Genomic DNA, 19826 nt, shown 5'->3' on the forward strand with positions numbered 1-19826 from the left:
TCCTTATCCTCATGTCCCTCTCCCATGGGACATTGGTCCACACACATATGGTGTGCAACATACAGCACACAAGGATGACTTTACATACCATAGGCCCCACAGACATGTTGAGGAAGTGGAAGCAGGACTTGAGAACTCCAGATGTCTGCTTCACTATGGACCGGGTCCTGCTAAGTGCGTGGTTGTAGCTCCATCTAGGGATGTGCAAATGGGGTCATGACCCATGGCTGCAGACCATATCCTTGGTCAGCTGAAAAGACAGGAGAAGAACAGTAAGCCAATGATCATGATGGTGGATTGACCCACATTCAAGTACATGTCTGTTATGTGTCCTGAAAGACTTATACACATTTCTATCCAGTGTGGGACATACACTGACATTGGCATACACGCCCATTCAATTTTAGTATGACTGACACTGTATTAGACACAGAGGTATACTGGACAGTGTGATACACTTACTGTTTGTAATACTTCTGAGTTCCAAAGCCATGAGCGTGGTAAATTTTTACTGATATGGAGAGTCAGTTTACCATTGAGGAGACACTTCTCTATTGTGTTGGTTTGGGACTACTCTTGGCATTTCTGATCTACTACATGTTTGTATTTTCAGTAGTTACCCAGTGCAGATGATGTGGTCCCACTCATTCACACAGATTTGGATGTGACAGTAGTAGTCACTGTCGTTCAGTAGCTACTGCCATGGATAGATTAGTGAGTGTGTGTCAATGTGGGACATCATTGTCTACATATGGCAATGCACTGTGTCCACTATGTTGAGAGAACACAAGGGGAGAGATATATGGCAGCCTTGTGTTGTACAGTGCAACTGGTAAACTATTAACACTGTACTGCCTCACTGAGAAGGGGCAGAGTAGGACATATTTTTTAACATACAGCAAAGTCCTGAGTTTGCAGGATGCACTGGCACACAATGGACAGCATAGCACCAAGAATAGGCACATTTAGAACATGGTGAATGTGTGTCTGCATTTCCTGTGAGATGTACTTTGTGCATGAGGGTCTACCTTGCTGCACAGTCTGGACCCTTGGAGGACTAATAGAATAAGTCTGTGTGCCACAAAATGGACCACGCATAGGATAGCAAGAGTGTATATGATGACTAATGCAATTTTCCATGGTACAAATGACCTGGAGAGGGCCAATTATTTGAAACATTTCTCAGTTTTGGAGGTGTTAGATATATGACATGCCTCACAACCATGGGAGTTACCTGTGGACACAGAGACAACAGACATGTAGACCATTTCTTCCACATAGTGGGTCTCATTTACATGAGGCCTCCACAGCCGGAGCGCTACTTTTTGTTATTCTACGGTGGTGCAGGCATCTCACTCATATTTATGGGGTGGTGCAAAGCCACCCTTTGTGGCTTTCCATTGCCTCATAGATATGAAGTAAGGCAAGGCAGTGCAAAGGGCTGTGTTGCCTTACTCTTTGTCAAGGAGGCATTGCGGTTGGTTTACCCACACAACACCCATGTGTTTTGAAACATTCCCAGATTTACAAGGATCTGTAAACCTGAGAATGTGTCTGTTAGAAATGGGGTCTTTAGTTGGCAGTCAGGTTACCCCCTGTCCAAGCAAGGACCCTCACTCTAGTCAGGGTAAGTCACACACAATCCAAATTATCCTGTGCCCACCCTCTGGTAGCTTGGCACTGAGCAGTAAGGATTAACTTAGATGGCAATGTGTGAAGTATTTGTGCAATAAAGCATACAATAATACCATATAGCACCACAAAAATACACCACACAGTGTTTAGAAAAATATATAATATTTATCTAATAAGATGCAGGTCAAAACGATTAAAGATGCAATAAGTAAATGTTGAAATATCACTTAAAAGTGATATAAAGGGGGTCATTCCAATGTTGGCGGGCGGCGGAGGCCGCCCGCCAGAATTCCCCCCTCCGAAATACCGCGCCGCGGTCAAAAGACCGCGGCGGGTATTACAAGTTTTCCCCTGGGCTGGCGGGCGGTTGCTGAAAAACCGCCCGCCAGCCCAGGGGAAAACGACCTTCCCACGAGGATGCCGGCTCGTAATCGAGCCGGCGGAGTGGGAAGGTGCGACGGGTGCAGTGGCACCCGTCGCGTATTTCAGTGTCTGCAAGGCAGACACTGAAATACTTTGAGGGGCCCTCTTACGGGGGCCCCTGCCGTGCCCATGCCAATGGCATGGGCACGGCAGGGGCCCCCAGGGGCCCCGCGACCCCCCCTACCGCCATCCTGTTCATGGCAGCTTTCCCGCCATGAACAGGATGGCGGTAGGGGGGGTCGGAATCCTCATGGCTGCGGAGCGCGCTCCGCAGCCATGGAGGATTCACACGAGCAGCGGAAAGTCGGCGGGAGACCGCTGACTTTCCACTTCTGACCGCGGCTGAACCGCCGCGGTCAGAATGCTCGTTGGAGCACCGCCAGCCTGTTGGCGGTGCTCCCGTGGTCGGTGGCCCTGGCGGCCACCGGCCGCCAGGGTCAGAATGACCCTCAAAGTGTCTTAAGTCTGTGCAAAACAAATAAATGTCTCTTAAAAACAATAAAGGTCTCTTGCAAGCACAAAGAACTTGGTTCGCGTTCAAAATCTCCACAAGGGACCGCAGAGGAGGCGATGCGTGGAATACGGGGAGGTGTGCGTTGGTTTCGCTCCTTCGCATACCGACTTGTTTCGTTAGTTTCCAGGCAGGGGAAGGCTTTGCGTCGATTTCCGGTGCACGGACTTGGTTCCTCTTCGGGTTGTGGGGTTTTCTGACGCCCCGGGGGCTGTGCGTGGAATCCTGGGCTTGAGGAGCGAAGTCACCAGTGCTGCATCGATCCAGTGGGCGTTGCGTGGAAATTTCTCCTGCACGGCAGGCACTGCGTTGATTCCTCTCTGGAAGTCGGGCTGCGTCATCCCGGGTCGGCTGTGCGTCGATCCTGTGGGCTGTGTGTCAAAGTTCCGGTCGCAACGCAGGCGCTATGTCAATCTTCTTCTTGCGAAGTTGGGCTGCGTCATTCCGGTTAGGCGTGCAGTGAATTTCTCACCGCGGGGCAGGCTGTGCATCGTGTTTAGCAAGCTGTGCATCAAATTTTCGCTGCACAAGGAGTCCAGTTGCAGGAGTGAAGTCTTTTTGGTCGTGAGACCTCAGGGAACAGGAGGCAAGCTCAATCCAAGCCCTTGGAGAGCACTTCTCAGCACAGCCAGAGGGCAGCCAGGCAGCAGGGCAACAGCAAGGCAGCAGTCCTTGTCAGAAAAGCAGTCCCAGTGAGTCCTTTGGGCAGCCAGGCAGTTCCTCTTGGCAGGTCTGGTTCAGGCATTCTTCACCAGCAGGTTTCTTGTCCAGAAGTGTCTGTGAGGTAGAGTGTCTACCCCAAGAAGTGTCTGAGTTGGAAGGGGCAGAGGCCCTGTTTATATACCCAAATGTGCCTTTGAAGTGGGGGAGACTTCAAAGAGTGGCTTAGAAGTGCACCAGGTCCCCTTTAAGTTCAATCCTGTCTGCCAGGGTCCCAGTAGGGGGTGTGGCAGTCCTTTGTGTGAGAGCAGGCCCTCCACCCTCCCAGCCCAGGAAGACCCATTCAAAATGCAGATGTATGCAAGTGAGGCTGAGTATCCTGTGTTTTGGGTGTGTCTGAGTGAATGCACAAGGAGCTGTCAACTAAACCCAGCCAGACGTGGATTGTAAGGCACAGAAAGATTTAAGTGCAGAGAAATGCTCACTTTCTAAAAGTGACATTTCTAAAAAAGTTATATTAAATCCAACTTCACCAGTCAGCAGGATTTTATATCACCATTCTGGCCATAATAACTATGACCTTCCTTCTACTTTCAGATCAGCAGCTATCACTCAAACAATATATGAGGGCAGCCCCAATGTTAGCCTATGAAGGGAGCAGGCCTCACAGCAGTGTAAAAACGAATTTGGGAGTTTTACACTACCAGGACATGTAAACTACATAGGTACATGTCCTGCCTTTTGCCTACACAGCACCCTGCCCTATGGGTTACCTAGGGCATACCTTAGGGGTGTCTTATATATAGAAAAAGGGGAGTTTTAGACTTGGCAAGTACTTTTAAATCCCAAGTCGAATTGGAAGTGAAACTGCACACACAGGCCTTGCAATGGCAGGCATGAGACAAGGTTAAGGGGCTACTTAAGTTGGTGGCACAACCAGTGCTGAAGGCCCACTGGTAGCATTTAATCTACAGGCCCTGGGCACATACAGTGCAAAGTACTAGGGACTCATAAGTAAATTAAATAGTCCAATTGGGTGTGATGTAATGTTACCATGTTTAAAGGGAGAGAGCATATGCACTTTAGCACTGGTTAGCAGTGGTAAAGTGCGCAGAGTCCAAAAACCAGCAAAAACAGTGTCCAAAAAGTGGAGGGAGGCAGGCAAAAAGTTAGGGGTGACCACTGTAAGGCTGTTAGGTCTAACAGCGTCAAAAATGTACGCCTCCCCACGAAAGGCGTAACGAGGAGGAAAAACTTTATTTTTCCTCATTTTTCCTCTTTCTGAGTGCTGCATTCTGCAGCACACATAGAAAGAAGATAACGCCTCCATTGATTGCTTTTGTGCAGGAAAGTGTCCCTTGCTGCACAAAAATAATCCTGCATGCAACATAGCCACTTGCCTGCGTTGGTGCTAGGCACTGATTTGTACACTGGCACAGGCGGAAGGGACAGGAATATGCCATATTTCATTTATGCAGCTCATTCCTGCCCTTTTCTTCTGACGCAGGGCAGCGCAGCAAAATGACTTGCTGCGCTTCCCTGTAGCAAAAAATGGTAAATGAGGCCCTGATATGCGAAACAGCATTTTTCAAAGTGTTGCACTGCTGACAATCGTTCCACCATTTTGGGACACACAGTAGCTTAGCAGGTCTTAACATGTGTATTGTATTGCACACATGTCATGTATAGGGAAAGTACGAGGCTCACCCTTCCTACATATGCACTGCCTCAGTCACACCATTGGTGGCTATTTTATCATATATAAATTACTGTCATGAGGTCAGCCATGTACTCAAGATGCACTTAACAACCAGTAGGCCATTCCTATATCTCACATTCTGGAAGCACTCATTGTTATTGCAGTGCCTGAAAATGTAGGCATCATGAGCAGTCCCTGGGTACTTTGTCAGCACACTGATGAGCATCCTCAGATGGTCCACTAGTCCCTTCAAGTTGGTGGAATATATGTGCTTCCTATTGCAGTACTGGTGGGATGTAGCAGCAGGAGGCACAAGTTGCACATGTGTGCAGTCCATTGCATACACATGTAGGAATCCAGCAACGGCATAGAAGCTGTGCTTGTTTTGCAAGTGTTGCTGTTGTGTGTTGGGGAACATGGTATACTGGGGTGTCAAGCTTATGATGGCATCCAGGATGGAGGGTAGGAATGACGAAAAGGATGGCTGGGCGATTCCTGCCACTCTGGCCGTGGTTGTTTGGAATGAGCCAGACACCAGCATGTAGAGCACTGCCATCAGCTTGCAAACGAGCATAGCCAAGTAAAACATGCAAACGAGCATAGTGAGCAAGCGCAAACTGAGAGAAGAGGTGGCTGGGGAGAGGCAGGTTCCCCTGCAAGAAAGGTTTGGAAAAATTGGTTCAAATGGTGCATTTTACACATACATAGCAATAAAATGTACTACAAAATCAAACATAAGGAGTTAAAATGGTGCACTTTACATCCAAAAATGTCTTTCGGCATAAAACACAGTTCATCTTTTTCTAAAATGCCCTACAACATGCATGTCAAGTCCAGACTCACCCACACAGGCACATAATTTGTTACCTACCCTTAAAACCCACTCTGCACAGCCAGGTCAAACTGCTCTACATTCCTAGAGAAGGTGGAGCCGTTCACTATGGATGTGCCGCAGGCACTAACTAACTGCTGGGCACAGTGGCAGGTGAGTCACCTGAGACTGAAAGTAGAGTCAAGGCCTTGTTGATCAGTATAGTTGGTGTCCTTGGGTCTCAGTCAAGCCCTATGGTGACCTGTTGGCACTGCAGTGTGTGGTGGTGTGGCGTGTCCCCTGGGTTTCTTACACCCTTAGATCTGCTTCCCTGCTCAGACACAGCAGTGTGTGAGAACTGGAGGCGAGGGTGACTCTGAAGTTACAGTGCAACTGCCCTATGGTCACTGGCTTGGGCTGGGGACTGAAAATGGCTGTTTCTGGCATGTGGGCACTGGGCAGGCAGATACGCACACATTGGCAGCATTTGGGCATCCCAGTAGGGAGCAACCCGTACTTGAATGGGTAGGAAAGCTCCTTCAGTGTGGATCGCATGGGTATAAAAACGATGCCAGGCAAAGCCTGGCCAGATTTCAGAAGTAATCGTGGCCTGCGGGGAGGTGTCGATGGTCACTCCTAGGGAGAGTGCAGATAGAGGTGCGCCAGATGCTTGAGTCGCCCTTGTGCTCCCCTTCCCCTCAACTCACCCACCTTCTACTCTTACCCCTCCAGCCCCTGGCTTCGATTTAATTTATTCTCCCCTTACTTCTCCTCCTCACTTCTTCACTTGTTGTTATCCTTGCCTCAACTCATTAGGCCCACATTTTCGGTGTCCTGTCCTCATTTTCGCCTCCTCCATTCTCGTCTGCTGGACATATCCTACTTTTCGCCATTGATTACAATCAACCCCCTTTTCTGCTCTTTCTTCGCTCGCAACCTTTAAGCGTAATTTTCTAATTAAACTGCCCTCTCACCCTCCTCTTTAGCTGTATCCATTTTCTCATCTATTTTCTCTGGACCTGTGTTCCCCCTCCCCACACTCCTCTCTTCTGGTCTCTTTCACACGCTCATCTCTTCTTCACCTTTTCCTCATCTCTTCCACTTCTTTTCTCCTCTATCATCCCTCTCCTCGTGTCCCTCCACTTGTCCACCAACCTCCTCACATACGAAAGTAGCGCGAAAATAGCAACACACTGTCGGAAAATCCAGATATACATCCAGAATGCGTGGAGGAGCGAACAGACAGGCATAGTGGGAAGTTAAATCATCAATAATTGAGTGGACTCCCAAGAGGGAACCAACTGCAGGGCATCTGAGGGTGTGGATAAGGGGGGTGAGGTTCTGTGATGGAGACAGTGAGAGTTATAGATGGGGGAGGGAGTGCATAGAGAAGGGGAGAGGTAGAGGTGAAGAGGTGAAGAGGGGCTAGAGGATCGAGGAGGAGATGGGGATAGGAATGGTAGAGAAATGGGGAGGGAGAAGGAGAGGTCACAGGTGCTGAGAAGAAATAAATGGAAGGAGTGAGATGGTGGAGAAAGAACGGCGAGGTCTGGGAATGATTATGAGGGAGGGCGAGAAACGGGAAGGAAGAAGAGATAGTGATGTTACAGAGGACAGGAGGGAAATGAGAAGGGAATAAAGAGTGGGTGGCAGCAATGAGGAGAGAGAAGGGAAAGAGAGATGGGGGCAAGATGAACTGGCTCTTTCTGTGGCCTGACTTCCGGGTCAAGTGAGTTGTTTCCAGTCAGGGTCAAGGAGGGGTCCTGTTAAAGAGAGGCCTGGGTGCAGCCAGTAGCGTAGCTAGTGTGTCATGGGTCCTAGTGCATAGAAGGAAATTAGCTTCTTGGCTGCTGTTTGAACTGTGAAATACAGCAATAATCGTGGTTTAGTGGCCCATCAGGCATATGGGCCCCGGTGCCACTGCACCTGCTATACCAGTGGAAGTAACGCCTAGGGCCAGCTCTGGGGCGGTGCGTCCGGTGCCACTGCTCCGGCTGCAGACATAGGGTGGGGGCACCTTTGCAAGTGTATTATGATTTTAAAAGCACCTGCTGCTAGCTTCCCTGCCTCCAGCTATTTTCAGCAAACAATAAAAATGTCAAAATAACTCTGGTGATTTATGTTCTTTCTGGAGAGTGACTGGAGTTCTGTCTAGTGGGAAGTTTATCTCACCATAAGGTGTCTGCTGCAAAGAACATGTACCATGCAGATCATAACTTGAATATAATATAAAAAGGTAAGAGTAGTACTGCTTTTGTCAGAGAGATCCTTATGTTACTTGCAGTTTATAAGTTAAAATCCTAATATAGAACAGTGACTTATTAACTGTCATCAAAGAGCTGCATGCATACCGCACGGTATAGATTAGAGCGTTATGATATTTTCCCAGTCTTTCAGTATCCTATTGCTGCAAAAAGGGTTCATCAAATCTTATTATTAAAGAGAACCCCCAACCATGGTGTTACATTTTAAATTGTGAGTTTGTGCTCCTTCTAGGCAAAGCACTGTTAAACTCTACGCCTACTAGTATGGCTGACATGAGTCTCCTACACCCTGTAGTTCTCTGTGTTAGGTGACATTTCCTATACACTGATTTACACATGTAGGATTGATTGTTTGTGTACTGTGACACCCTACACTGGTATGAATGATGCTATAAAACTAATTAAATGCATCTGAGAGAGAGTGGGTATGGAGACTCGAGGGGCTCTGTTAAAGGGTGGTAGTGAGGGACTCTGTGGTGGGTATTGGGGGCACCAACAAACATTGTCGCACAAGGTGCTGCCAGGGCTAAGGCCGGTTCTGGTAACACCCCTGGCTGCGGCAACACTAGTGGACAATGGGGGTAGTGCTGACTGTAACACCTGGTGAGAGTGCAGTCAGGGGTAGGCAACCACGGCCAGTTCTCCTGCAGGCAGTCTGAGGGCCTATAAAGTGAGGCCTCATCAAGTCCATAAGGTGGGACTTGAAGACGGTGACCTGACTCTGGACAAAGTGAGCAGCGGTGACCTGACTCTGGACAAAGTGAGCAGCGGTGACCTGAATCTGGACAAAGTGCGTTCATACTGCTGCAGCAAGGGGCATGGCTGGAAATAAATGATGGAGGAGAACTATGTGGCACCAAATGCGACACAAGGCTCCTTTTTTATCTCTACTCCCATGACTCAGTAGCACCAAAGAACGAGACCAGTTGTGGAGAAAACGCTCATTTCTACACAGTTTTAAACATGCAAACTTCTCGATCTTGGGCAAGTTAATAACTTGGAACTATAAAATGCCAGACTCCTCCTCAGCTCCCCCCCTCCAACTAAAAGCAAACCAGCAGTTGGTGGAGAAGCCTGCACTTCGGTTGCTGAAATCAGTCCACTCACTCCTACGTTGCTCCAACTGGCCCCACTGGTCCTTTAACACCATGGTGCTCTGCTGACCCCACTTTGGGCCACAGCAGGTAGTGCCAGAGGCAAACAAATCCAGTGGCACGCAAGTCAGCTGTGTCCACCACCTTGACATAACTGCTCTGTCTTGCGCCTCCAGAAGGAGGACTTCCTAGCTCAGCACATACACAGTACTTATCTACCCCCACCCCAAGTAAGCATTGGCAAGGACAGTAGGTTTTGCCTATGCCAGAGCTATTAGCTTTGCCAAAGTCGCTTTGGAGTTGAGTGGAGTGGAATGACATAGTGTAGAGCAGTGTCCAGTGGCGTAGAGTGGAGTAGAGTAGAGTGGCTTGAAGTGGTGTTGAGTGAAGTGGTGATGGGTGAAGTGGAGTGGCATAAAGTAGAGTGGTGTAGAGCAGATTGGCACAGAATGGTTTACCTTGCAGTGGAGTGGCATAGAGTGGAGTGGCAGAGAATGGAGTGGAATAGAGCAGAGTGGAGTGGTGTACAGTTGAGTACAGAGGACAGAAATAGAGTGAACTCGTGTAGAGGGGAGTAGGCTGCAGTGACATAGACTGGTGTGGAGTAAACTTGAGTGGTGTAGAGTGGGAGGACATAGAGTGGAGTGGCAGAGTCTTGTGGAGTGCAGCAATGTGGAGTGGTATGGCGTAGAGTGGAGTAGAGTGCAGTAGAGTGACATAAAGTACAAGGGCTGAGAGTGAAGCCGCATAAAGTGAAGTGGTATACGGTAGAGTGGCATTGTGTGGAGTGCCAGAGTGGCATACAGTGGAGCGGAGTGGCATTGAGTGGAGTCACACAGAGTAGAATGGCATACTGTGGCATATAGTGGAGTGAAGTTTTGTAGAATAGAGTGGACTGGCATAGAGTGCAGTGGTGTAGAGTAGAGTACTGCAGAGTATAGTGGTGCAGGGTGGAATGGTGAAGAAAAGAGTGGCATAGAATGCAGTTGTGTAAAATGCAGTGGCGTAGAGTGCAGTGGCATGGAGTCCAGTGGTGTGGCGTCCAGTTGTGTGGATTTCAGTGGCATTGAGAAGAATGATGCAGAGCAGAGTGCAGTGGTGTAGAGTGCAGTGTCACAGAGTGCAGTCATGTAAAATGGTGCAGAGTAGAGTGCAGTTACGAACAGTGGCAAAGAGTAGAGTTGTGCAGATTACAGAAAGAGTTGAGCGCCACAGAGTGGAATGCTGTAAAGTGCAGTAGCATAGCATGGTGCAGAGCAGAGTGTCTTAGAGTGAAGTGACGTAGAGTGGTGAAGAGTAGTAGAGTGGTGCATAGAGAAGAGTGGTGAAAAATAGAGTAAAGTGGTTTAGAGTGCAGGGGCATAGATTAGAGTGGTGCAGAATAGAGTAGGCTGATGTAGAGTGCAGTGCTGTGAAGTTGCATACAATGGAGTGCCACAGAGTGGAGTGGCCTAGTGTGTAATGGTGTTTAGTTTAATGGCATATAATGGAGTGGTGTAGAGTGGAGTGGTAATGTGCAGTGGCGTAGAGTGGAGCGGTGCAGAGTAGAGTGGCGTAGAGTGCTCTGGCATATAGTGGAGTGATGCAGAGTAGAGCAGCATAGAGTGCAATGGCGTAGAGTATAGTGGTGCAGAGTAGAGGGGTGTAGAGTGTAGTGGTGTAGTGTGCAGACGGGTGGAGTGGTGCAGAGTACAGTAAAGCAGAATAGAGTGGAGTAGAGTGAGGCAGCATAGAGTACAGTGGCATTATGCGCAGTGGTGTAGAGTAGAGTGGCATGAAGTGCTGTGGCAGAGAGTGGAGTGTCGTAGAGTGGTGTAGTGTCCAGCGGCTTAGAGTGGAGTGGTGCAGAGTGGTGTAGAGTGCAGTGGCAGAGAATCAGGTAAAGGCCTATGCCGCAGAATCAGTTCAAGTTCTATGAAGTCCTTAATCTCTGAAGGGAAGACCTCTCACAGGTTTTATCAATGTTTCACAGAGGCACTGCCTTGGTGCGCTCTGTCTTTTGGACAAAGTAGAAGAACGTAGCAGGGCAGTGTTTTATTCAATAAATTAAATTTGGGGGGGCAAGAAATAATGTCGCAGAGTTCTTTGTTTGGAAGGCACGAAGAATCACAGTCATATAGTACAAGGGTATGCATATTCTGAGCTACAAGGCAGGACCTATTCGCTGTCTATGATGAGCTGATTTGCTCACATTGTTGGACGGGGGGGGGGTAGGAGGGAGAAGCAAAGTGGAAGGGGTGGAACTGGGAGATAATAGAAGCTACATGAACAAGGATATAGTTCTGTTCCTTCCTCATCGTGTTCTTTCTGTGCTCTTATTTCTCCCCTGCTGGTACAACATTGTCCCTCACATCCTTAATTACCTGCCACCCTTTTTGAGAGTTTAGTTTTACTTTCATGCGTTTTAGCCAAGCCTGTATTTCAGAGATGCGGGAAATAAGTGTTTGAAGACTTTCTGCGCAGGCCATTTCAAAGTATTGCTGTTTATGATCTATTCATTGATAAAAAGAGATGCCATTTTCTTTAGCTGGTCACCTAAAGATGACATCGAGGTTGAATAGTATAAGGGCTAAGACTGAGACTTTGCAGCACTGTGAAAAGTGAAGGTGCAGTATTTAGTGTCGAGTCAGCAATTTTAAAATATTGGAAATGGTTTGTGAGGTCAGTTCCGAGCCAGCATAGCAGTGTTCTCAGGATGTCAGCTGTGGACAAGAGTGAGAAGGATGGCACAAACAATGGTGTTGAATGCACAGGAAAATCAATATGCTAAAGTATGAAAAAGTTTACATTGTTGAGTAGCTTCTGGATGGCTTGTGTCTGTACCGTGACCAGATCCCAAACCTGATTGAACAGTAAATACTCACTAAAGCATTTTTTTAAGTAAAATATATTTACTGACCATAAAGAATCCCTCTAAATACATTTAAATGATTCAACTCTCCTAATCGGCTAAGAGCCTGTATTCTTGTTTGGTGTGTCACCACCCTGATGGTCTACTGCCGTCATATTGTGAGCTCACTGGCGACCCGCAGTGCTCTTTCTGCCTTCTTACACTGCCACCAATGCTCCTCCTGTGAAGACACAGGGAGAGCCTCATTTATAAGGCTCTAGCGGCAAACTGCACCACAGGAGCGTCTTTTTCTTTTTGACGTTCCGGTGGCGCAATGTGCCAGCCTATACTTACAAGGCCATGCAAAGCCACCTTGTGTTGCTTTTCATGGCCTTGTAAATATGGAGCTCTTTCACACAGAACACTGCGAGAAAGGGGTATTTTATGGGTGTTGCTTGGGGTGTTTCCATGCAACACCCATGAACCGAAGGAATTTGACACTTTCCCAGACTTACAAGTCTGGGAATGGTCAGATTCCTACACCACCTCAGGCGTCCACCATCCCATAAGGCCTTTCTTATGTGTGCTGTATTCTGCAGCACCCATAGAAAGAGGAAAACACCTTTTATGATTGTTTATGTGCAGGAAGGTGTCCCTTCCTGCACAAAAATTAACCAACGCAACGCAGGCACCCTTGCACCATGGTGCAAGGGTGCCTAAGTTGGCACTAGGCAGCAATTTGTGCGCCAGCACAGGGGGAGAGAACAGAAATGCACTGTATCTTGTAGCTACAGCACATTTATGCACTTTCCCTGTGGCACAGGGTGGCGTAGCGAGGTTCTTGCTGCACTGCCCTGCGCCACGGGCCTCGTAAATGAGGCCCAAAGCTTGGTCAGCGGCTGCCATATTTTAGGCAACTTCTCACCAAATGTTTTTGCTTTTCAGAAACAAACTCTCAACTTGAGAGTTTGTTTTGGGGAAACAAGGTACTAATGACCCTGACACTCTCAGACTTTTTCCTTTTCTTTTCTCCCAAAGGGTGCGGCATCTTTAAAAAAAAAATTCTGTTCGAGATCCCCAGGTTTTCCCTGGAGGTCCCAAACGGAAAAAAAGGATGTTTTGCTGTACATCTGGAATTGGCACCAGTGTCAGGATAACGTGGCACAGTCTATTTAGAAAAAAAGCGGAGCAGATGCTGTAGATTCTCTTCTGTTATGCCAGACATGCTCTTTGCACTGGTCCCTCGCGTTCTGTGGCGACACTCCTGCTGCGTGCTAACAACTTGCTTGGCACATCTCCTCTTACTGTGAAAGCAGCACGCCGCCGTCTGAGCTAAAGATAGAAAAGCCATTTTTTGTCTCTGGTCACTCTACTCGCGGTGCTGTTGCAGGTGCAGCCCTTTCCAGCAGCACTAAGCGTGTGCAAGGAACATAGGCGTTCTGCTCTCATGACTATCCTTTTACCCGCAGTTAAATCCTTAACGAATTACAATGCCTAGTACCATGGCCCATATTTATACTTTTTTAGCGCCGCATTTGCGTCATTTTTTGACGCAAAAGTGGCGCAAACTTAAAAAATACAATTATATTTAGTAAATTTGCGCCGCTTTTACGTAAAAATTGAAAATGCGGCGCTGAAAAAGTATAAATATGAGCCTATATATTATGTGCACTGAGTGGGCCAGAGGTCAGACCTAGGGGTGTGCGAAATTCACCTAATTGCGCAAAATTGCTCATAATTACGTGAAATGCAAATCTATCAATTAGCACTGTGTTATAGTGTGAAATGCCTCCTCCAGTCATTGTCAAGAGAGTGCACTTCATGCCAAAATATAGCATGAAAAATACAACTGCCTCTAACAACAGCCACTTGCTTTCTGGTTGTTCGCGTTGTTCCCATGCTCCTGCGCTGTCATTCTGCAGCAAACGGTGGCGTAATTAAGCAACGTGGCGTGATGGTGTCATCTGGGAATTTTGCATAGCACGTTTCCCTCGAAATTTCAGAAATGATGCTAGTTTTATCAATTATATGTCAGGTGGCTCCTGCCAGCTACTTGGTGTTCCCCAGTCTACACGCCTTTTGGGGTCGTTGACCTGTTGTGCAAAAATGTCCTTACAAGCCAGTCTGTCTCCACCCAGGACTTGAAATATTTATCCACCCACCTGAAACCTGATGTTGAAGTATTTGAAAACGAACTTCACCAGAGCCAGTAGGTCATGCCTTTAAAATGCATGCACCATTCTTTTGGCTTTCTTTGCCCATGATTGTTGCCTATGTTAAACAGCCTTGGTAAGAGAAAAAAAATGCTTGTTGCAAAAACGCCAGTGCGATGTCATATGTGTGCTCATACATCACCACGCATGTGCATACTTATGTCATGATGGCCGTTTTGGCTTTTTTTTTTATTTACTGTTCCAGGATGGCACATGTCCATCTTGGAGTGGTAAATTAAAAAATAATAGGTGCACGATAAGACATTTAGTGAAAAAAGCAGCCTTGTAGCAAATTGCTGATGATGTCGAGCCATCATAATACATGTGAAAAACATTTTAATAAAAGGAATGGTGCGGGCGGAGGAGCATCGGAGAATAAATGAGACTGACAAGAAAGCCAACAGTGATAAGCAATGGACTGACCCAGAGAGCTGTGTAACTATTGTAATGTCCACAGTGGGTTTTTGTTGTCATGTGGGTGAGTCCTAAACAGCAATTCAGTGGCAAGTACTCTGTCTTTCTACCTCCTCCTCGCTCCATAGAGGCAAAAGAAAAAAAAACAGACAATGACCAAAATGTGAACAAACGCATGGAACGGGTCAGAGAATTTATGGCGGCAAAAGCAACTCTTGTTACAGTTTAGGTTACTTTACATTCAGATTTTTACTATACATTCAACTGCATCTACCTGGCCCTTAGGGCTCATGCATGTTTTTTCACAATATTTAACATGCACATAAATTCTATCTCTCAACACAGTCACCGATGTAAAAAAATATAAAAAAATGAAAAATTGAAATATACTGCCTCACTTGACATTATAATTGCATGTTCTTCTAAGACTGTGTGCATCACTAAAACTCAGCGTGGAAACGCAGATAATGAAATCAGGGTAAATAAACGTACTCCAATTTTGCAGGATTTCTCATTGTTGTTAGGTATACTGTTCCACCTGCTGTTGTTAAAATATATTCCGGATCTTCTGCTTCTCTAGTCTCTGAAAGTACCAACCTCAGGTGACAATATTGCCGGCAAAACTGCATCGATGATCGCCCACTTATGTAGGGATGAAAGATTTACATGAGGGCAATCTTGCTTGACTATCTGCGGCGAACCATTATCCTCCCAGCATTATATACTAAAAGTACGGAAAGGAACTCTGAACAACAGAGGATGAAATGCATTATTTAACAGCCAACCTCATCAGGAGAACCGTGCGTGCCAGCAAGCGGAGCATCACTGATTCAAGGGATTTGTAATCCGAACCCGAGCTCCTGCCCGGCTGATGGGAAACAGCGAACAATGCCTGCAGCTGTTCAGAAAAACACAAAACATTTCAGCAGTACTGGCGGCCCCCGACATTGTGAACAGGTACAGGACCACGGCTGGACTTGCACGGCGCCTGGTGCGCCTGTTTTCAAAACATTTGCAAAGAGGTTGGCACATATGTGCCTGTCTAGAACATAGCTCCTTACATTTTGGCCGGACTACTCCAAATAACCGTGACCTACTATGTAACAGGTACCTCAATGTGTAGAGAATCAATACAAACAGCGGGTCTCTGACTGACAGCAGCAGGACTTGGAGGAGATTTGCGATCTGGAATATGGGGCCAGATGTAGCAAAGCTTTTTACCCATTCTGTGTCTATGGGAAAAAGTGTTCGTACATATGGCCCGTGGTGTCAGAACTCACATATTCACTCATTTATCCAACTATGCATTTTCCAAGATTTCAGCAACCATTCCAGATAACTATCTGCAAGCCATGTGTCAATCAAGCCTTACGATACGTTCTTGAATGGATGGAACCAGTGGCGGCTGCCACTGAAAATGGGTGGTGGGGCGGGAAAGGGAGCAAAGGGACGGGGGGATGTGTTTACAAAAATAAATACATTAAAATAAAAACACTTACCTTCGAGGGAAGACACGTTCGTCTCCCCTCCGTCCTCTTTCTCTTCTGGGCTGCACAGGCTCCCAACCACTCAGACTGGGAATGGGAGCCCGTGCATTTTCTTTACCCAGCCGTGCTAAACAGCCAGGTAGAGAACATGCAAAGTGCACATGTCTTTTTGGACGGCCTAAAATGGCCCACCAAAAAGACATGCGCACTTTGTGTGCACACTGCCCTCCTCAGTCCCCTTCCCTCCAGCCCAGCCCTGCCTCACCCTACAAGGAAAAATAAAATGATAATAACGTAACGTACATTATTATCATTTAATTTTTCCTTTTTGGACTAACTTGTGGTGCGACGCTGTTGGCACATCTGTCCTTATTTGGTCGCTTATTGTTTCTTTATAAGGGGACGTGTTAGAGGTTCGATAGACCTTTTGACTACGCTTAGAGTGATTCCACCATAAGTCCCTAACACCATGCTATTACATCATCATTCTCAATAAACGTCATCAAATTCTCTTTTGGAGTCAGTAATCTTCACACACCATGACCCATTTGGTCACAAATAACCACACGTTAATGTAAAAGTTAGAACGCTTATTTCCCTATATTAACAATGCTAATATCATGTAAATTAGTCTCAAAATCAAGTTGTATACATACATAAACAACACCGGTTGACCAAATCTTCTAAAGAATGTTAATTTAGGTAATGCATGGACAATTAAGCATTCAAGAGTCACAGTACAAATTAAGAGCAAGAACAACTGCACAATAGAAATAGCATACATCTAGATTCAGCAAATGAACAAAATGAACTTTTTTATTAATTACAATTGGTTAGCATTTTCTGGATCTCCCTAACTAACCTTCTGATTAGAATAGCATGTTTGGACTTCATGCAAAACAATTTTAGTCAAAGTTACTTCAGAAAAAACACCTAGCTATGACTTTAGCAAAATAGCGGTTGGGACGTAGAAACAAAGAACAAACTTACAACAAGAACAATAGCATTTTGTCATACCTCTCCTCATATCGATCAGCAAGTTACGATTATCTTCATCAGTTGGACATCAGTTCAGTCAACTCCAGCAATGGACAGTGAAAGGGGATGGTTCAGACATGGGGGACTCTAATCTATCTGAACTATTTAAGAAGTAATACCTAAGGATCAGCATTCGGCATCAGAAATTTAAGCAATAAAGTTAAAGATAGAAAACAAATCATCAGGAACTGTTCAGCTCCTCAAACAGAATAGAATAAGCGCCTCTCTCCTCTGTAGAGTCGGGCTAAGTTAAAATCACCTGAAGAACTTCCCACTTTGACCTTGGTCAGAAAATCGCACGTTTACAATTAGTCGAAGGATCAAACCCCAAATCTAAGAGATAACTACACTGTTTTTCACATGTCAATAATTGGCTCCTCTTCTCTTGTTCCCATCGTCAAACTCATCAGGTAACCTTTTTGTATCCATCCTTACTACAGTCAGTGCATCCATTGTTAGCTCCTGGGAACATCGCTGTCTCACACATCAAACTGTACAATGTAACAACTACTAATACAAGACTTTCTAGCAAGCAGTTCTCATGAGAAAGTTAAAGACATCAGCTAACATTTGGTCAACCCAGTGTGAACAATACATGAATTGGTTTCTCTGGACATACATTTCCACAATTTATTAAACAGTGCAGTTTAATATGAGGCGTGCAGACTATGCCCAAATTAAGATTTTCCTAGCCTTGGTGTCTGAAAGCCTAGATTTTATTGAAGACACAGAAGCTCCTATTATGCATTTATTTTCTTACTTTAATAAACAGCAGCCAAGAACTACAAATCCTAGAAACTCTGGGAGAAAAAATATTGGCTCTTCAGGTATCGAAAATGTTGCATGTTCCTCTTCAGTCAGTGCTCTCATTGTTCAAGTCCTGGGAAAGTACATTCAGCCTACTCTACACATAATTGTATGAAATTGACTTCATCATCTCCTGGCCGTCGGTGCGTTGCAGAAAATTCTAGCTAAGCACACAGTTCATGGTCAGTTCGCAGGCACCAGTAACTTCTACATCGCACGTTAATTAATTCTGCTTCTGCATGAGGCCTGGCAAGTAGGCCACAACTTCAGCTAAGTGAGCTTCTACGATATAATGCAAAACATAGGTTATACATCTCATTATGGCACATTACTACAATATTATTACACATTTTCATTACTTCACACATTTTTAGTCATTTTAGTAAAACGTTTTATAAGTGGCTACCACTTCCTGTGGGCACATTTTGAAACGTGCACAGTATTTTCTCTACAATTCATTTCTCAGTGAGCCTTTGTTAATCAAAACACATAAACATTCATTAATAATTTCTATTTAGCATATCTGCTTTTACAGTCCCTCCTCTGATGACTAAATATGTTATCACACCTTTCATTTACCAACGATTCATAATTCTGTTTCAGCTGTATTCTGCCTCCTTCTTAAATCTTCCCTATAAATTATTTCCCTGTTTCGTTCTTCCCTACTCTGATTATTTTGAGATCTTTTCAATTTTATCTTCTGACATAATTTATATAAACCCCATAATCCTAATATGCAAGCAATCACAATTAATATTCTCTGTATGATTTTTAATACTACCCCATTCCAAATTTGACTAAGCCAATTTCCCACTGAAGGAAATCCTTTTCCAACCTTTTCCCAAACACCTGGTTCTTTCAATTCTTTCAAATCCTTACTTGAGTTAGTTAAATTAGTGAATAAGTCTCTTATCTCCTTATCATTGTTCAGAAGAAACGAACAACAATGCCTAGAATTAATCATTCTACAGACTCCGTCGTCTTTCGCTAAAAGAATGTCCAAAGTAAGCCTATTTTGAAGTGCCATAGCTCTATCCCCGGCTAATTCAGTATCTAACATGAGTATTAGCTCTGTAAAATTTGGCAGCATGTTATCCACAATAGTAGACAGCTTTCGTATCTTAATCAAATTCAGAATGACTCCCCGGCAGGAATCAATGCACCAAAAATATCTCCCACAATTGCACAAGAGGTTTCCCTCCTCTGTCGCTTATGATGTAATTCAGTCAATTTTGGAAATTTCTTTAAGTCATCTATCTGGTAAATTTAGGGAAAACTATCCCCAAATAACATGTCCCATACCATTCTCTTGGAAGTCGGTAATAAGCATTAAGTTCACAAATATAATAGATTCCAGGAATCGCAGGGTCCTGACCTTTCTGCATAAAAGTCCATTTACTCTGAAACAAAAACACATGTCTACATTCACTCGTTCCCACAAATAAAGTGTCAGTGCATGATTTTGGCATATACATACAAAGCTTTCCTACATGCAATGCATCTAAAGCTAATTTCCTTTGCGTTTTAATAGCAGTGTAAGTATAATCATTCTTATATGTCCTCTTCTCTAAACCTTTTTCAAATTTTTCTTTTAATGCTTTTCTCCTATCATCAGCATGCCCTATAAAGCTCTTCTCCAAAGGTGTAAGCAAGCATGTTAGGTTACTCTTATGCACGTATGCGGTTCCAAATGTTAGTGTAGGCTCGAAGAATCCTCTAACTAGTAGTATATCATGCTCTCTAGCTATCTTACTCAGGTATCTAATAACAGGAACAAACGAAAAACATGACATCATAGTTGGAATAAAAATACTGTATATACTCTTGGTTGTAGAATCTTGTTAGTAGCAAGCCACAGCTTATTCCATATGTTAATGGAAGACTATGGTATGTAACCCCTTCTTCTACTGATGAAGAAATGTGCGTATATACAAGACAAT

Source organism: Pleurodeles waltl, chromosome 8 (genome assembly GCF_031143425.1).
Source record: "Pleurodeles waltl isolate 20211129_DDA chromosome 8, aPleWal1.hap1.20221129, whole genome shotgun sequence".
Lineage (NCBI taxonomy): Eukaryota > Metazoa > Chordata > Amphibia > Caudata > Salamandridae > Pleurodeles > Pleurodeles waltl.